Source organism: Mustela nivalis, assembly GCF_964662115.1.
Source record: "Mustela nivalis genome assembly, chromosome: 1".
NCBI classification, from domain to species: domain Eukaryota; kingdom Metazoa; phylum Chordata; class Mammalia; order Carnivora; family Mustelidae; genus Mustela; species Mustela nivalis.
Genome location: NC_139020.1, coordinates 65,554,160 through 65,568,350, shown reverse-complemented (window position 1 = coordinate 65,568,350; position 14,191 = coordinate 65,554,160). Strand labels below are relative to the sequence as shown.

General features: G+C 38.3%; 1 long non-coding RNA gene across 4 annotated transcripts in view; it reads right to left on the bottom strand.

Moving 5' to 3' along the window:
* Window positions 1-523: 523 nt before the first annotated feature.
* LOC309853823 overlaps window positions 524-14,191 on the bottom strand; it is a 29,471-nt gene continuing 15,803 nt past the window's right edge. For all 4 annotated transcript variants that reach the window (XR_014305966.1, XR_014305967.1, XR_014305968.1 and 1 more), the window contains 3 exons: window positions 12,682-12,964; window positions 1,320-1,425; window positions 524-1,204 (listed from right to left, as the gene is read on the bottom strand). This is a non-coding gene — a long non-coding RNA (uncharacterized lncRNA). The remainder of the gene's footprint in view (window positions 1,205-1,319; window positions 1,426-12,681; window positions 12,965-14,191) is intronic.

The following is a 14,191-nucleotide window of genomic DNA, read 5'->3' as shown; positions in this document are numbered from 1 at the left end:
GCACACATCACAAAGTTTTGGCCTGGTGAAAAATTGCTTCAGAATGCAGATATCAATCTCCTGCTTCTGGTGACATTCTACACAGAGGTTTTAGAAGCGAATATACATCTTATCTCCACTGAAATTATTTTATCACCTGAATCCACTGATTCAAAAAAATTGATTGTGCGCCAATTAAAATGCCTGGTTCTTAGACAGTTTTCTGTGTTGGCTTTTCTCTTATGTGCTTTTTCCTCCTCTCTCCCATAACCTAATCTTGATTCCTACAAGGCCCAGGACAGATATCCTCCTCCAACCCCTACCACTTTGAAAGAACAGAGGGGGAGAATCCGTACAAAGAGCATAGAGAGAGGAGAGATTTGAAGGTGAGATGTGGGAGAAATAAAGAGTTGATTTCCATCAACTGGGCAAGTTAGAGAACTTTAAGAGTTAGTCTCACTTTCTTTGACTTTCCAAGATTTCCATAGCCTTTGTCCAGTAATGCCCAGATAAGGATTTTACAAATATAATGATCCCAACCATAACCAGTTTTAGAAGATGTCCCTTACTCAAGTCCTCCTTTATATCAGCAAAATGCCCATGTAATATCACCAAAAAGGAAAAAGTGGCTTAGAGGAAACCCGCTCTGCCCCGAACTCTCCAATAGACTGTCACTGAAGTACCACATCAATGAAACATACACAATGTATACAGCTCATCAGGCTTTTAATCATCCTTTTTTTTTTTTTTTTTTTTTTTTTTTGCAGTTAGGATTTTAAAATTCTACTCAGAGAATTTAACATGTGAGAGGCATAAGATCAAATGAAAGTAAATCTTATAGGGAGAGGTGCCCGGGTGCTCAGATGGTTGAGCGTCTGCCTTCAGCTCAGGTCATGATCACCAGGTCCTGGGATCAAGCCCTGCATTGGGCTCCCTGCTCAGCAAGGAGTCTGCTTCTCCCTCTCCCTCTGCTTCTCCCCTGCCCCTGCTTGTGCACTTTCTCTCTCTCTCTCTCTCTCTCTCTCTCTCTCTCAAATGAATAAAATCTTAAGAAAAAAAAAAGAAAGAAAGAAAATCTTATACATAAAACAGAATTAGAGATAAAGAAACCAGACTTTGACATTCAGGCCTAAGAGAGACGAATAGGGGAGCTCTGTAGATTCAGTCAACATCCAACATGCTGAGCCTGTTACCTCCTTGATTTTTCTCTGTTTAGGATAGGTGCCTGGAACAGAAAAGAGAAAAACAGGAGCTCCACAGGCTATAGGCAAAGCAGTTTGGTCTATAGGCAGACATTATTCAAATTTCTTAATAGTAGTCCTACAAACAGGGATACTTACTCTCCATAAAAAAGAAAGAAAATGGTGAGCCTGGTGGTGGGTCTTAAGGAGGGCACTTATAGCATGGAGCACTGGGCGTGGTGAATAAACAATGACTCTTGGAACGCTGAAAAAATAAAATGAAATTAAAAAAAAAAAAGAAAAAGAAAAAAAAATGTAGTAAGATGGGGTTTTGTGCTAGAGGCAAACCCTGCATTCAGCTACAATGCATCTCTGAAAGTCTCAGAGGAAAGAACAGTTGAGAAAAAGGAATTTTCTCTGTTCTCTGTTCCCCCTGAGAGCAGCAGCATTCAAATAACCCCCATTCACCATAGAAGTTCTCTTCATTTGTGAGGCAAAATTTTGATTTACTCATTCATCAGTTCAACAATATTGTTTAGGGAACACTTAGAGAAGCAAAAAGAGAAAGGGGAAGTCGATGGGGTATTTCCTACCAACTTTTAGAGAGGGGAAAACAAAGCAAAATAGGCCTTAGGGCCTTGAAATAGCAAGACTGTGTCTGTTAAGTTTGTGAGACTGAGACCCAGGTAAGAAGAGCTGATGTCACCAGTCAGCAAATCTGAGCAGGTTTCAGTATTCTCTGGAGGGAATCACTCCCAGGTAGGATCTGCTTATTAGCTTGTGAGTCCACAGAGGAAGAAAGGAGGGGGGAGCTCCTGATGTGATCTGGAGAATGGAATAAAGAGGTCACATACTTCCATATCAAGGCTCCGTTATCGTGCACCTCTGGAGCCATGATGATAAGACTCAGGAATTAAGAGCTAACAACACCTATTCCAAATGCCTACTATGTTTCAGAGGCCAGAAAAGAGAGATGGTTCCTGCTTGTGAGGGATTTGTGACAAGATGAATAATAACAAACCTCGGCAATGTTGAAAGTTTACAAATATGATGTATTTGAGGTGCTGTGGAGAGTGTATTTCTCCAGGGCACTCACATTGCACTCCTCCAAGAGGGTCAGTTCCAGTAGAGTCTACGTAAATCAAGTACCCTTGACTTGTAATATGCACAACTTGAGCTACTGTATATGGTTGTCTTACTGATCTTTTTCCAGCTTCCATATCATCACCCACAAGAATCGAATGGGACTCCCAGAATTCCACATGCTCCAGGTAAGTCTATTCAACCCTGGCCTCCACGCCTTCATCTTAGAGAGTGAAGAGGGGACCTCAGAACTCTGTGTGTTCCTGCCAACACCCTCAACTTCTTTCCCTCCACAACATTCACTGCTTTGCTACCAGGGTCTGTCTTGAGACAACCTTATCTAATTTCATCCTATCTTTTTCCCTATTCATGTTTAACACAATGAGAAGACCAAGATCCCCAGTATATCCTCACTCTAAGCCCCACATGGCTCTTACCCTCCTTTTTCTGACCCTATTTCTAACCCATTCCCAAGTTCTGAACCTTTTCAACCGTGCCCTTTGGAACTTGCTATCAATCATCAGCAAAGCCCTTCTATTCTCAACTTTGTTAACATTTCCTTTACCTTCCTGCTCTAACTGAAATCCTGCCCTCCTCTAAGGACACTTCTTCCCTCAAGCCCTTTCAGCTGGTGCTGGTTTTCTTTCTAACATCCTTCATACACATGACGTAAGTGAATTCCTTCTCATTATGGCTTCTAGATCATTCTCTCTCCCTCCTCTCTGTGCACTTCTAGCTTAAAATCTCATCTCATTAGATTTTTCTATTCACCACCCTTCCATGTTGCAGTCTTCCGCTGCTCCCCACCACCATTTAGCTGTTAGCCCTGCCAAGCTATCCAACATTACTTCTGTCATAATTCTTAAAATATCACTATCTCATGTATGATCAACCCACGTATGATTGACCTTCTTTGGACATGGACCTTCTTTCCTCCAAGCACCCCGTTTTCCATTTTACCTTAGTCACCCTCTCCATGATTAGAGCTTAGATTTTGTCATTAGCAAGAACCATAACCTTTCTATTATCTCAATTTCAACTACTGAAACTCTTTAGCCATTATCTTCTACCCCCTCCTGCTCTCTCTAGTACCTGACTCTAAAAGTGCTTTGGCTGTCATTAGGACTTGGAACCCAATGATCCTATCACTTTCTCACTGTCTTTTCCCCTGCCTCATGTCCCTTAAACTTCCTTTTTTTTTTTTAAGATTTTATTTATTTATTTGACAGAGAGAGATCACAAGTAGACAGAGAGGCAGGCAGAGAGAGAGAGAGAGAGAGAGAGAGAGAGAGAGAGAAGCAGGCTCCCTGCTGAGCAGAGAGCCCGATGCGGGGCTTGATCCCAGGACCCTGAGATCATGACCTGAGCCGAAGGCAGAGGCTTAACCCACGGAGCCACCCAGGCGCCCTCCCTTCAACTTTCTAGCCCAGTTTAGATCCCCCAAGTATATCATTACTTGCTAGCACATATCTGTCTTCCTTCGTCATACCTGCATGTCAAGACCCCAACCCCTGGATAACCCTACCCTCCTCCCATTCTGTGCTCACACACCAGCAACTGCATGTGGCTGGAGAAAAACACACAGCCACACTAAGTATCCTCACTTTACTAAATTTAATAACATAAACCTCAAATGTTCCTTCTGTGCTGCCCAGGAAGCCCATTATGTTTCTTTTCAGTTATTCTCCTCTTCTAGATGACTACTTCATCCTTTCTCCTCACACGTCCAATACCATCATTCTTAGCTTCATATTCAGCTGATAACTTGTCTCCTATTTCACTAAGAATATTAGAAGCAAGCAGAAGAGAATTGCTACAACTCCCACTACCACACTATTCACTTTTCTCATCAGCGCCCACGTACTCTGCCTTATCCCTTTAATATAATCTTGGCAAAACCTGTGCATAGGCCCCATCCCTCTGCCTACTGAGAGACATTCTTGAGTAATTCTTCCCCCTTTCCTACATCAAATTTACCCTCTCCATTTGTTCATTATCAACATACAAACATGCTGTTATTCCTCTCATCTAATAAAAGAAAAAGTTAGGGGCACCTATGTGGCTTAGTTGTTAAACATCTGCCTTCATCTCAGGTTATGACCCCAGGAACCTGAGCCCCCCATCAGCCTCCCTGCTCAACGGGAAGGCTGCTTCTCCTTTTTTCCACTCTCCCTGCTTGTGTGCCCTCTCTCTCTGTATCTCTCTCTGTCAAATAAATAAATAAATAAAATCTTAAAAGAAAAGAAAAAGTGAAAATATATAATGCTCTTGGTTAACACACGTTTCTCTGCTGCTCCCCTCTGAAGCAAAGTATCCTCTGTGCTTCCTCTTCAGTGAATGTTCTTAGCCCTCCAAAGCTACCATGTTCCCTCTCTCAAATGATCTGTTCTTAGTCCTCCTCTGATTGACTTGTGTGCAGCTTTTGACACAAGTGATCACTCCTTCCTCCCTGAAAGATTTCCTTCATTTGGTTTCCAGGTCATAACACATTCCTAGTTTCCCTTCTATTTTACTATCCTTTCCTTCTCATTTTCCTTTGCTAGTTTCTCTTCATCTGCCTGATCTACACATGTTGGGAGGGGGATACCCAGGGTTCAGTCCCTAGAACTCTACTCTTTTATATCTATGACTGATCTCTTATAAGCCCATCTAATCTTAAAATTTGAAATACCATCTATACGTTAACAATTCTCAATTGTATGTTTCAAGCCTGGACTTCCCTCTTAAATTCCAATTTCATATCCAACCTTCAACTTAACATGGCTCCTCAATTGTCTGAAATGGGCATCTCTAACTTAACACATCCCAAACCAAATTCCAGACTTCCTGATCAGAATAAATGGTGAATCCATTCTCCCAGTTGCTCCAGGCAAAAGCCTTAGTCATCATTAACTTCTCTATTTCCCCAAACACCCATCATCTAATCTGTTAGCAAATCCTACCTGCTCTGCCTTCAAAAATATGTGCATAACCCACTCTCTTCTCACCAATTCCACTACTACCATCTTGGACAAGTCCTCATCTTTTCTTACTGGATCACTGTAACAACCTCCCAACTGGTCGCACTCCTCTCACTGTTGTCTCTCTTAGGTGCTCTCTCAAAAGTGGCCGTAAATATACTTTTAAAATATAAGTCAGGTCATTTCACTCCTCTGTTGAAAACTTTCTAATAGTTTTCCATCTCTTCTCATAGTATGACCAAAAGTCAAAACCCTTACAGTGGCCTTCAAACACCATGCATTCCAGCCTCCTGTTATCTTTCTGATATGATCTCTTAACACTCCCCCCATACTCCTCATATTCTCTCCATTCCAACCAGTAGCCTCCTTGCTGTTCCTCAAATCCACCAGCCTTTGCCTACCCCAAGGCCTGGCTTCCTTACCTCCTACAAATCCTTGTTAAAATTTAGCCTCTCAGTAAGGCTTTGGACAGCCCACGTAGAATCACAACCCTCCTTCCCTCCCCACTCCACTCTCCTTTTTCCAATCTGCCTTCCCTGCTTTATTTTTCTCTATATGACTCTTCACCATCTGATTTACTACATATTTACTTTATATTGAGATAGAATATACACACAGAAAAGTGCATGCAAGTGTCCACCTCAAATAATTTCCACAAACTGAATACAACCAAGTAACCAGCATCCAGACCAAGAAACAGAATATTACCAACCCCTCCAGATGCTCCCTGTGCTCTCTCCTAGCTCACTCCAAGGGTATGCATTATTCTAACTTCTTTTTTTATTATTTTATTTTATTTTATTTTATTTATTTATTTGACAGACAGAGATCACAAGTACGCAGAGAGACAAGCAGAGAGAGAGAGAGAGGAGGAAGCAGGCTCCCCACTGAGCAGAGAGCCTGATGAGGGGCTCAATCCCAGAACCCTGGGATCATGACCTGAGCTGAAGGCAGAGGCTTAACCAACTGAGCCACCGCGGTGCCTGCATTATTTTAACTTCTAACAGCCCAGACTGATTCTGCCTGTTTTTGTATTTTCACATAAGCGGACTCCTACAGTAGCATACCCCATATTTTAATGATCTATTTATTTACTGCCTATTTCACCTCACTACCAACAGGTAAGATCCATGAGGGAAGGGATTTGTTTATTGCTGTTTACCCAATGCCTAAAAATGTATGAGGCACAGAGTTGCAGTATGGCAAATATTTGATGAATGAATGAAATACTGAACAGATGGAAATGAGACTAGGAGATTTAAAAGCCAAATCCTGAAGGATGACTTGAAGTCCATGAGGCAGTCCAGAAAAGAAAGCAGCCTAAGCATAGGCAGAGTCTGCAGTGACTTGGCAGAATGAAAAACGAAACACAATCTAAAAACTATGAAAAGTCAGTCAGCTGAAAGCAATGGCAATAGCCATGTGTTGAAAACCAGCAAGTTATGAGGGTGGAAAAATAGGCAGATGCTAGATCTCAAAGGGCTTCATACAAATAAGTCCATGAATGGAGTTAGAAAGGAAGAAAAGTAAAATCTAGGGGCCTTCTAGGCATTTCCAGTATACTAGGGATTTTTAGGCATTGACATTTAGGGAAACACCAAACAGTGATTTCTTTGAAGTCAGCTTATTAATAACCCTTTGTAGTGTCTCAGGAAAGAGTCTATGCCCACCCCCCACTGTAATGGTTAAAGACCTCTATTTCTGGAAATAGTAGGAAAGGCTTAATAGTCTGAGGAATAAGTAACCCCCACTTTTTTCCCATTTAAGGGAACGGACAACTCAAAATAGGACATTTGTATCCCTGAGTCTATCTAATCATCCTTGTTTTACTGGAATGGAGCAAGGAGCCAGCAGTTCTGCTCTCCTAACCAGCTGTCCATGACTTTGAGGAGATGGCACCCCATCTGGTGGTGGGAAGGATAGGACAGTGATACTTTGAGTGTCTTCACCATCCCTGGGGGCTGATGCCCTACATCAGGGGTTCTTGAACCTGAGAGTAGGTCAGAATCACCTGGAAGCCTCATTAAAACACAAATTTCTAGCTAGGCCTACCCCCAGAGTTTTTGATTCAGTGGATCTTGGAGGGGGGCCTGAAAATCTGCATTTCCAACAAGCTCCCAGGTGGTGCCAAAGTTGCTGGTGTGGGGTGTGGCTTGAGAGTCATCACCCTACTCAATGCTCTCCTCCTGAACCAGGTGAGGAGGCCCTCTGCTCGTTCCTGCTGCACCCAATTTCTCTCCATCATAATTCCCTTCTCCTGCAGTGGGCACTCATTTAATCTGTGTCTTCCCCACTAACCTGCCCACAGCCCAAAGGGCAGGAGCTACTTCAGTCTTGTTTATCTTTGTGGTGCAGTGCCAATGTCTGGCACCAACTTAGCATTCTACTAATATTTGTTGGATTAATAGATGGCTCCAACTGGCTTCCCAAAGACACAGAACTATGGGAGAAAAAGGGGCCTTCAAGGAACTTGGTTCCAACTCCCTCTCTTCTATAGATAAGCCCAGAAAGCATGAACGAGTGGTAGTTCTTTAGTTTCTTCTTTCTGTTCTTGCAGTGAGGTTTGAATGTTCCAACCCCACCATGCCTGAGCTTCAGCTTTCCCATCTATTAGATGCAGGTTTACCAGATAAAATACAGGACACTGTTAAATTTGAATTTTAGATCAATAACAAATAATATTTTGACCTATATAGCAATATTTGTTGTTTATCTAAAATTCACATATAACAGGGCATCCTCTATTTTTATTTACTAAATCTGATAAACCTATTTATATGTGGGTAATAATGTGACTTAATCTCATTTGGTTCCCACAATGATTAAATAAGCAAATATATGTAAAATCCTAGAACAGCAACCAAAACCAAGTAAAAGCTCTATTTAAGTATTCACTATTATGTTTATTGTATCCATAGAAAACACACACACACACACCCCACACAAACTGGCTAGAGATTCAATGCCTTTTTTTTGTTAACCTACTCCAGTTTTGAAAAAAATTTTAATGATATTTTAAAATCTTGATATTTTACTTTATGACTATGCCATTTTATTATCTCTTCCATAAATATGAACAAGTCAGTATCTATTTTAAAAAGGTCTTTTAATAAAATATAAAGGCTTAAATAAAATAAATAAGTAAAATGAAATAAATAAAATAAAATTGATAATAGTAATAAATATAATATATACTATAATAACATGTATTTATAATATATAATATAATATAACATATAATAATAAATAAATAAATAAAATATAAAGGCCTAAATAAAATAATCTCCTAATCTTTTCATCTTAGGGTAAGCTTCTAATTATTTGATCTTTTACTATATGAATCTGTTTCTCTTCTCTGAGAAGAGAAATTCCTCCACATTATATTTTTTCTTTAGTTAGGAAAGTACAAATTTATTATTATAAACTCATAGGAAGGAAAATTATTCTTTCTTCTTGCATTATTGTCTGAATTTTCCATAATCAGTACATATGTAAAATAAAGTAAACATATGTGTTTTTTTTAGGGTTTCCATTTTTTTGTTTTTGTCTTCTTATACTCAGACAATTACACCCGACCAGCTTATTTAAACAGATTTTCATGATTTTTACTTTAAATTTTGCCCATTACTAGTGATTTTATGACTCTGGAGCAAAGTATAAAGGACACAACCTATAACCCTACCCTCTTAAAAATATTCTTAATATGTTGAAGTAATAAAAATAAAAACAAGAACATTTTTATTGACAATAACACTTAACATTTATTGTTATTGTACTATGTCCAGGAACTATACTAAGAAGTTTAACTTTATTAAATCTTTTAATCCTCATAAGAAACGCCAGGAAAAAGACAATTATTATCAATCCTCAATCTTTTCTTCTCTGGTTGTTCGGTATTTGCTCCACTGAACATTTCACTAAGGTGCTGAAAGATCTGCAAGCCACTAAATGAGATAAACATTTTCTGACTTTATCTAACCTGTCAATACATGTTGCATTCTCTCTCTCCATACCTATATCCCTCTGTCTTATTTTCCCTTCATTCCTCTCTTTCTCTTCCTCTTTTTTTTTTTCTCCTCTCTTTCTTCCTTCTTTGCAGTACAACAGAAGCAAAATTATATTAAAGTTGCTTTACTTCTCTAGTATGTCCCATAGCGGTCTTTTTTCTCTCCAAGTTCACTTAAACTCATGGCCTCCACATTTTACTTCACATTTAAAAAAAATATATACCTTTAAATAAATAGTAAGGTATCACATGTCCATGGGTCAAAATCTTAATATTGTTAAAATGACAATGCTATCCAAATTAACCTACAGATTCATTGCTATCCCTATCAAAATCTCACCTTGCTTTTGATTAGAAGTTGACATGTTGATCATAAAATTCATATGGAAAGACAAGGGCTACAGAATAGACAAAACAACTTTGAAAACAAAGAACAAAGTTATGAACAAACAAAGAAAAAAAGAGACCAAAAAAAAAACCCCAAAAAACAAAAAAATCCCACCCCCCCCTCAAATACAGAGAACAAACTGGTGGTTGCCAGAAGGGAGGTAGGTTGGGGGATGGGTAAAAAAAAGAAAAGAACAAATTGGAGAATTCACACTTCACATTTTCAAAGCTTATTAGAATGTGATGAAATCAGAACTCAATAACAGAATGAAATTTAGGAAATAAAATGTATATGGAAATTAAACAGAACAATCCTAAATTACCAATAGGTCAAAGAACAAATCTCAAGGAAATTAGAAAATACTCTGGGAAGAGTAAAAATGAAAGCATAATATACAAAAAATGTATGGGAGGCAGCTAAATCAGTGCTCAGAGGTATTTATTACTGTAAATGCCCATATTTAAAAAGAAGAAAGGGACATCTCGGTGGCTCAGTTGGTTAAGCATCTGACTCTTGACTTCAGCCCAGCTTGTGATCTCATGGTCATGGGACTGAGTCTAGCATTCAGGCCCACACTCAGCGGGGAGTCTACCTGAGATTCTCTCTCTCCTTTCCCTCTCTCTTCTGTCCCCCTCTCTGATCAAGTTCTCACTCTCTCTCTCTCAAATAAATAAATCTTTTAAAAATATAAAAATAAAAAAGAGGAAAGATCTTAAATCAATAACCTAACCTTCAACCTTAAGTTACTAGGAAAAGAAAAGAAAACTAAACTAAACCCAAAGCAAGCAGAGGGAAGAAAATAATAAACACTAGAGTGAAATAAATGAAATAGAGAACAGGAAAGCATTGGGAAATTAAACCCCAAATTTGAAGAATTAAAGAACACCAATCCTTCACAAACTCTCTTCCACTCAACACAGAAGATAAAGGAATGCATTTCAACTTATTCTATAAGGCCATTATTATCCTGATACCAAAACCAGACAAAGACATCACAAGAAAAGAGGCCAATAACTTTTATAAATATAGATGCAAAAATCTTTAACAAAATGCCTGCAAACAGAATCCAATAATATAGAAAAACGATTATATGCCATGATTAAATGTGATATCTTACAGGAATAAAAGGCTAGTTCAATATGCAAAAATCAGTGTAATATACCATCTCAACAGAATAAAGGACAAAGATAACACAATCATCTGAATAAATGCAAGAAATGCATTTGGCAAAATCCTAAAATTCTTTCATGATGAAAACACTCAGCAAAACTGGTAATAAAAGGCAACATTCTCAACTTGGTAAGAGTCCATCAACAACAACAACAAAAAAATCCACAGCTGCCACCACATTTAATAATTAAAGAATGAATGCTTAGTCACTGAGATCAGGAACAAACCAAAAATTTTTATTCTTACTTCTGTTCAACACTGTGTTCTAGTCAGGCCACTTAGACAAGAAAATTAAATATAAGTAGTCAAGATTGGAAATGAAAAAAACTATATTCATAGATAACATGATTTGCATACAGAAAATAGTAAGGAATCCATAAAAAATACTATTACAACTAATAAATAAATTCAACAAGGTTGCAAGAATCAAAATCAACAAACAAAAATCAATTGTATTTCTTCATGCTAGCAAAGAACATTCCAAAAATAAAATTAAGAAAGCAACTGCTCAAAAGGACATCATCAAGAAGTAAAAAGATGACCCACCGAAGCAGAGGAAGTATTTACAAATCATACATTGGATAAGGGACTGGTATCCAAAAGATATAAAGAAGTCTTACAACTTAATAATAAAAAAATAACTCATTTTTTTTCATGGGCAAAGGACTTGAATAAGTATTTTTTCAAAGAAGATATACAAATCACCAATAAGCACGTGGAAAGATGCTCAACGTCATTAGCCATCAGGGAAGCGCAAATCAAAACCACAATGAGATATTACCTATATCCATTAGCATAACTAAAATTAAAAAAAAAAATAATGAATGCTGACAAGAATGTTGAGAAATTGGAACCTTCATTGGCAGAGTGTAAATGAGCAACTACTTTGGAAAACAGCCCAGCAATTCCACAAAAGGTTAAAAATAGTTACCATATGATCTAGCAATTCCACTCCTAGGTATAAACCAAGACAAATGAAAACACATATTCACACAAAAATTTATACACCAATGTTCACAGCAGCATCATTTATTACAGCCAATAGATAGAAACAGCCCAAATTTCCATCACCTGATTAATGGATAAATGGAATATGGTATAGCCATACAATGGAATATTATTCAGCAATAAAAATAAATGAACTGCCAGTACATGCTACGACATGATGAGCCTTGAAAACACCATGCTGAATGAAAGACATCAGTTACCTCTTATTGTATCATTCCATTTACATGAAAGGTCCAAATAGGCAAATCTATATCATCAGAAAATATGTTAGTGTTTGCCTATGACTAGGGACAGGATGATGATAGGAATGGAGAGTGACTGATGATGGATATGGGGTTTCTTTTTAGGGTAATGAAAATGTTCTAAAATTAGAACATTTTCATTACCCTAAAAAGAAACCCCATATCCATCATCAGTCACTCTCCATTGTATGTGCTTTGGTGAGTGCTGTGAAGTGTGTAAACCTGGTGATTCACAGACCTGTACCCCTGGGGATAAAAATATATGTTTATAAAAAATAAAAAGTTAAAAAAAAATAGAATTGCTACAAAAACAGAAAAAAAAATGTTCTAAAATTAGATAATGGTGATGGATGAACAACAGTGAATATACTAAAACAATGAGTTGTACATTTTAAATGGGTAAATTATATGGCATGTGAATTACATTTCATAAAGATGTTTAAGAAGATTTTTAAAGTACAGCTTTTTTGGACTATAAAGATAATGTATATTCATTATAGAATGTTGTATAAGTCAAACAAATACAAAGAAGAAAATAAAAATTGTCTATAATCCTATCATGCAAAAATAAGTAATTTTACTACTACTGCTACTAATTATTATTATTATTATTACTATACTTCTTTTCTTTGTGGTGAAATATACCCTGCTTTCACTCACTTACTTGGGTATTTGTGGATGATTCTGAAGGGCTGGTTGTTCATATTTGTCTCTGTTAGCAGCAGACATATTTCTCATTTAACTTGACAAGGTATTTCAGGACAGATAGCACCGTGCAGAAGCCATTCATCTGTTCCTCCAGGACTTCCACAGTACTGTGGTTGCTCATGTCCCTCTTTGCCAGGTCAGGCCAGGTCACACTGGGCGTGAGGAACCAGCCCTTAGAGATGCACCTTGCCACGTTGCCATCATCAACCCTATCAAACTGCACCTGGGCATTTCAAAATCTGGCGGGATAAAGTAACAAAGCAATTAGTTCCTTTTTAATTTCCACCTGGGGAGGATCAAGCAAGCAGAAATCTTGCCCTGATTTTTAAATTAATCCTTCTAGAGGCAACAGATTGAGGTTCGCCGTAGTTAAATTTTTGATTGAGGCATTGAGAGAAAATCACAATACACATCTGCTCAGTCCTGCAGGTCTCATCTAGCACCGCTGTATTTACTTGTGGAATCATTCCCTCTTCAGAGCTTCATTGCAGACTCTCAGCTGACCTCAGACACCCTGCTGAAAATCACAGATGGTAACAAATGGTTCTCATTGCCACCTTCCCATCTTTTCCAGCTCTTTCTCCGAAAGGATTCTGCTACTCACCTCCCTCTGGCAGAGAGAAGACCACTCTCCGTGTAATCCTGAGAAGGGTGAGCATCCTTGGGCACTATGGAAATCCACTGGTCCAACCCACATTTTAACAGTGAGAAAATGAAGCCTCGAAAAGCTAAACGAGTTGTCAGAGTCATCCAGAATTAGAACTTGGGCCTCCTCATTCCCAGCATACAGCTATTTTCACTAAACCACATTTCATCTCTCAAGGTTTTCATAGAGAATTACATTATGTATGTAACATTTTAGGTTTTCAGTGTTACAATGGTTTGGTGTGTCTGGGATAAGGCCAATGCGTTGGGAGTTGGATTTTGTTGTTGTTGTTTGTGTTTTGGTATATATATTTTGTTTGCTTGTTTGAATGAACGGGTAATACAGACAGGTGCAGACAAAACAACTTTGGTTCAGAGCAGTATTCTCAGCAAAGATGAACAGACAGGGCAAATAGCCGAATCTTACGATGGATATGAGAAGAGCCCATAACAACTTGAGAAGAGGAAAAACTGAGAACACCAGAAGAGGAAACTTAAAATTTGTCCCTATAAACAGAGACAGAGCTTGAAATTAAGTTCATCCAATGAATTCCCTTACATTAGCTTAACTGTACTGTCACCTCTTTCATTTGGTGCAATGGCTGAGCACTTACAGAACAGCTTCATCCATGAAATTCACATTTCTCAGTAAAAGTGCTAGAGTCCCCTCAGAAATTTCAGCCCAAGCCACAGCGTCTCTTACCTCATACAAGGATCTCTGATCCTCTAGTTCCTCGTTATTATCCTCTATATTCTAATATTATTATCCTCTAGTTGCTGGTTATTATGAAACTGGTAAACCAACTTTGGGGAAACTTAAA